The sequence below is a fragment of the Dreissena polymorpha genome, chromosome 4 (assembly GCF_020536995.1).
Source record: "Dreissena polymorpha isolate Duluth1 chromosome 4, UMN_Dpol_1.0, whole genome shotgun sequence".
Lineage (NCBI taxonomy): Eukaryota > Metazoa > Mollusca > Bivalvia > Myida > Dreissenidae > Dreissena > Dreissena polymorpha.
The window spans coordinates 104,092,108-104,098,465 of NC_068358.1; the positions used below are offsets into that span (position 1 = coordinate 104,092,108).

At 34.1% G+C, this 6,358-nt stretch overlaps 1 non-coding gene across 1 annotated transcript; it reads right to left on the reverse strand.

Moving 5' to 3' along the window:
• Nucleotides 1-5,796: 5,796 nt before the first annotated feature.
• Nucleotides 5,797-5,878, reverse strand: Trnay-aua (transfer RNA tyrosine (anticodon AUA)). The gene has a single exon. It is a non-coding gene; the product is annotated as a tRNA-Tyr (tRNA).
• Nucleotides 5,879-6,358: the final 480 nt, after the last annotated feature.

Here is a 6,358-nt window from a genome sequence, read left to right on the forward strand (position 1 = left end):
TAAGTGTACTGGATGTATTCAGTACAATAGTTGGCAGGTCCCATGACAGGAAGAGAATGATCTGAAATTATAGAATCAATAATTATGAAGCTATATCAGTCTTTTTTTTTAATTATGTGAGGAATCTTCAATTGGCCCATTTAACCGCTTCCAAATAATCATCGTATTGTTGCATTGTCGTCGTCGTACTATCGGATTGTCGCCATCGAACTATTGCGTTGTCGCATTGTCGCCACCGTACTATTGTATTGTCGCCATCGTACTATCGCATTTCGCCCTTGTACTATCGCATTGTCGCCATTGCACTATCGCATTGTCACTCTCTGGATTTTAATGTGTAACCACGATGGCACTAACGGTATTCCGTACATTTCAGACGCATATTGAATCTACAAAAATTGGCTCAAAATACGCTAAAAAATGGCAACTAGCATGTTACACGACAAACAACAAAACAAAGGAGATCGACCATTGGAGAGCCTTATTTACAGTGTAGAAGATGTGCTCGCACAAGTGGGCCCGGCCAGAAAACAGATTGCTGAATATCGGACCTTCATAGTAAGAGCAGCGTATTTTATAAGCAACGTAGTCACGTCGAAATGCTTTCGGCTTCTTCAAGTGCCTCGTTTTCAAGGTTGTTTCATCTATTCACGACATATTTCGTTAATTTCTCTGTAATTAAAGCGTCATCTATAATGATAAATTTACATATTCATAATTTGGGAAACCGTTCATTGTAATCTATGGCAAGTTTGTTCTTTATTTAAGAGTGAAGTGGTAAAACAAAATGAAATCTCAAGAAAATATATCAAGACCTAAAACAGGAAAACACAGAACTTAAGCAAGAATTGTCGAAAACTAAACACAGGTAGTCAATGTGTTAACTTTTAATATTAATATTCTTGTACGATTTCAAGATCATGTCCGTTTTCATAAATTTCAAATAAATTACGTAAGCATGTTAATGAGTTTAAAATACAATACGTAAAAATATTTCGATCACACGAATATTTCAAAATGTCACTTCTGTGAAATATTATCTTTAGTAGAATTGTTTGAGTGTATAATTCTTATTTTTAATGTTTATTTCATAAACTAACAATCGTAGTGAAGCCTATAAATCCAGCGGAGGGGAATCACTTTTAAAGCTGCTCACGGAGGTGGAACAAGCAGTGGGTGCTGTCGCCCCGGCCAAAGAGCAAATACGAAGGTTGCACACTACTTTGGTTAGTTAATAACTCTTTTTTTATTTGATGTGTGACATTATATCGTATTCAGTCAAATGTCGGACATCGAAAATAAGTACAACAATAAAAAGGGATTTCATAAAACGCTTTATTTTACGGAAGTGTTTAAAAAGTGAAAGCGTTTTGCACATTGTACACATATTAATATAGCAATGATTTAGGTTACACTAAATAGGTTACACTAAATATCAAATCACTGAAACGCCAACTCACGATCGATTGCGTTATCGTTCAGTAAATAAATGCATGTGCCAGTGGCGTTTTCTCACAATTACAAATGATTAAAATGGTCATGATATTTTGTTTTTACAGAATGAGAAAATAAGTTCTTTAGAAGAAGAAAAGAAATCCATGCAATCAAGGTATGATGATTTGCTGCGTCGATGTGAATACCTCGAAAAACAACTACAGGAACAGGGACGGAATTTCGTAATGAATGCGGATAATATGCAGAACCAGGTAAATATATGAATTATGGTGCTAATTAAGTTAAAAACGTGTTCAGCTCGCATTTAAAAACATTAAGATGTGAGAAGAATTGTTGCAAACAATACGTTGCTGAATTAGACTACTAGTTCAGCAAAAACAGTTATAATATGTTATGTTTTAAATAGATTAATAAAACTCATGTACGTCCACATTGTATGTATACCGCTTTGAAATGTATTTTTTATTGTACATGGCGTGCAAATGAATCTTTTTCAAACAATTTTTTTTTATAATTTAACATATTCATTGTTATTATATATTTTGCACGAAAATGAGTCTTTAAGAAACTAAATACACAAATCTTATTTTTAAAGAGGATTCATGTGCTGTTTTATGTATATTTCAGACACATTCAAGTATTAATGAAAGCTATGACGAAAACAAATCCGGCATTGAAGAAACTGGCACTACCCCGGCAACTAAATATAATAGGTGTTTGTAAATTTGATTGTTTGTTTGACTTTGTAATGCTTTATTTAACTCTCGTTACATAGACTAATATATCAAGTTACTCGTGACATGATTTAGCTTTTATTTTAAAGCAGCTCAGAAGAAAGCAACGTTAAACAACAACCCAAACAGATAACCATTTGTGGAGATCCAGAAAATATTGCTATACAGTACTCTTCAGAGACGTATACGACAAAAGCTGGATTGACGCTTTGAAAGAAGGAAAGACATTCTTTAAACAGCATCACGAAAGACTAATCATTAAAAAAATACTTAACTTGCTAAATGTAAGTATTTGCGTTGTGACCTGTTTCTGTATGACTGTTTGCAATTTAATAATTATTCTAACACGTAAGTTTGATGAAAAAATACAGCAACATTTATTAAATAAATATGATCGAAACGTGCATCAAGAGACGCATTTTAAAGGGGCCATTTCACGTTTTGGTAAATTGACAAAATTAAAAAAAAATGTTTCAGATGTGCAAACTTTCTTTGTAGTTATGATATTGGTGAGGCAACACTAATACTGAACATTTACCATGCTTTAAAATATCAATAATATGCATCTTTTGACGATTTAAAAACTTGAAAATTATAAAGCGTTGCAACGCGAAACGATTGAGTACTTTGAAGAGTTCAAGACATGCCAAAATCTGTGAAAAGGCCACTTTAAAGTAAATGCAAACGGAGATTGATTAGGATGTATTTGATTTCGAATGCCAAAATATGCAGTATATTTCTTAGAAGCAATACTTGTCTATTCGTATCAATATGCTGGCATCATTACTTTTTTTTTTAGGCGGTGAACACCTTCTGTGCGAAAGAATGCGACCTTCAAATAAAAGATGTACATAAAGTAAGTTTGAGGCACCAACGTCGTAATTATTGTAATACTATTTCTATACGCCTTTGATATTTTAAGAAAATGACTCGTAGCTGGTATAATTTACACAGCTTCTCGTTCACATTTTTATGTCCCCCACCTCTATAGTGGGGGACATATTGTTTTTGCCCTGTCTGTTGGTTTGTTTGTTAGTTAGTTTGTTTGCCCCAACTTTAACATTTGCCATAACTTTTTCAATATTGAAGATAGCAACTTCATATTTGGCATGCATGTGTATTTCACGGAGCTGCACATTTTGAGTGGTGAAAGGTCAAGGTCAAGGTCATCCTTCCATGTCAAAGGTCAAATATATGGGTCAAAATCGTTCATTTAATGTACACTTTTGCAATATTGAAGCTAGCAACTTGATATTTGGCATGCATGTGTATCTCATGGAGCTGCACATTTTGAGTGGTGAAAGGTCAAGGTCATCCTTCAAGGTCAAAGGTCATATATATGGGGACATAGTGTTTCACAAACACATCGCTTGTTTTTATTTATTGTCAAATGGCTTATCATTCGGATAATATTAAGCATTTTACAACCAAGCTACTGATAACTGTTTTATAATTTTCGGTTGACTTTAAGGAAAGTATTGCGGCAAAAAGACGGGTTCTAAACAACATGCGTAGCAGCACAACAGAGCAGACCGTCGACACCCTTTTCCTGGTATTTTGTTCTCAGAGTTTTATTCATATAATGTATTTTTTTTTAATTTGAAAATCGTCCAAGAATGAACATAATACGTTAATTTTTTTTAAACTTTTTTTCGTTACCGAACGACTTTGTATTGTAAATATGTCACCAAAGCATACGTTCGCTATTACTATGTAATATGCGCAAACCTTAAATTGTATATAATTAAGCCTGCATTACACAGATGGCATTATTTTGCAGGCATTCCAACAGTCGTTTAAAGATAATATCGTTATTCACAAATTCGCCAAAACCATTCCAACCTTCGTCCGGGATTGCATCCGAGCATGTTGGCTAATGAACCTTCACGAGCCGGCCCTCGTGGCGCTGAACAACATTGCACACGGCACCGATTTCGATTCCAATAAATACGAAATATACACAAAAGAAGGAAATACAGTTTACTATATGGTGTGGCCCGCTATACTGCTTCACGAAGGCGGACCGGTACTTGCAAAAGGGGTGGTCGAATGTATACCATCGCATAAACGCTCCACACCAAGTCGGCAAACAAAGCAATAAGTAAATGTTGGTATGTGGAAACATGTGAAAAAGAACTCAATGTGTTAATAAGTATGTAAAGTCAACATTTTGCTGACACAACTAGTCGACACTTTATTTCCATGTTAAAATGCTGTATACGTCCGTTTTGATATTCCATGTTAAAATGTTGTATACGTCCGTTTTGAAACGCGGGACGCAGTAAGGGAAAATCTGCGATGATGGACGTCCTTTTAACGCATGCGAAAACAAAGTCGTTCTGATTAATTGATAAAGTCTCCTAAGTCTATATCAATTTTAACCTCGATCAAACTTCTTTTAAATATATCATAATACAAGGTTAGAAGGATGGAGCCTAACCCTTTAGAAAACCATCACACACACAAACGAACACGCACTATTCCCCCCCCCCCCCCCACACACACAAACACCCACACGCACGCACGCACAGACACATGCACCCACACATATATACATACATTTAAAAAATGGCCAAATTAAATTCGTCCGTTGTTCTTACTAAAACAGTTTAAATCGAATCATCATAACGAAAGTTAAAAAGTTTATTGGAATATCAAAAACGGTCAAGTTCGATAACTATAAAGATCGCCGTAAACACTTGTGAATTGTGGCTCTTTTATTTGAAGGCTACTGTAATAAAAATAGCTAGCATTGTCCGCTCTGTTTTCTTTAAATCCCGGGCCAGTATGATGACCAGCAAAATTGCATGAAGCACTTCTCAATTATGGCTTTTGCATTTCTTAAATTTAGACAGACCTTTTACACGAGCATTCTTTTAGGTTGCCATTCTTGCTTAAGGTAGCGCACCTCTAATGGACACATATCCAAATATAATCTAATTAATTATTTTCTTAATCAGCATCATTTCACTGAACTACATGCAAATTTGTAGGTAGGCTTTCCATGCTTTTTAAAAAAAATATACCGTTTTTTTCAAAACCACCCCCACGCTCAGCTTTTGTACAGTTTATTTTCACCCCTGGGGTATATAAAGTTCCATAATTCATTCCAATTTCCAAATATGGGCATGCTGTTGGTGTGTATAGATGCAGTAAAGGTGTTTAAAATTTAAAAAAGATGAAATAAGTATTTTTTTACAGACATTTATTTTTTACAAATTTTTATCTATGGAAGAGCGCGATGAAATGTAAGTGATTTCAGCCAAGTAAAAATTGGGGTCGGTTAAAAACAAAGTGTCATACAATTCACAATAATATCATTTAAGTTATATTTTAAACATAGTTTTTATAGAAACACTATATACAGCAAAAATACCAAGAAATAGACAGATTTACCGTTTACTTTTTGAAATAAAAATAAAAATGCAACATCCATCATTCGTATTTTCAGCAGTAAATCACCCAATTTAGCCATAACGTTGTTTTAATTATAAAAATTGAAGGATGTGCATAAAAAATTCAACATATTAAACAAAAAACATAGCATATATGCTACATTAAATCAAATTACGTTAGAAAAGAAATAAAATGTGTCGCAAAAAGTATGCGATGTCGGCAGGATTCGAACCTACGCGGGAATATCCCAAAAGAATTATAGTCTATCGCCTTATCCACTAGACCACGACATCTTCCTATTTGATTAAGCTTAAATTAGATATCCATAAGTAAACAGGTAAAAAGGCTCGCCAATCTTTGAAGAAATCGCGAAATCGTATTTTTTCAGGTGATATTTGGATCAAAGTCAGTATTTATTGTGAAAATAATGTATTCTAAAGGAATTACGTAAACAAATAACAAAATTCGAACTTTGAAAAAAATAAAATGCATCTCTCGGAAATAACCGATCATTGAAGATCGGCAATGATCGTAAAATAAATCGCGGGAAATCATTAGAGGTGCGCTACATTAATTGATGAATTTCTAATGTCATGTACTTACACATTCTAGTATATGTACAATTGCAATTTCTTTCCCATTTAGTATTTAAATATTGTTTCTGTTCCTCTTTTTTTATCCAGCTGTTCACCGACTTGCACATGTACAAACAATTCATTTACGCAGCATGTAACGTTGCAAAGGATATCAAATGCCAGCCTATCTTTAGACAA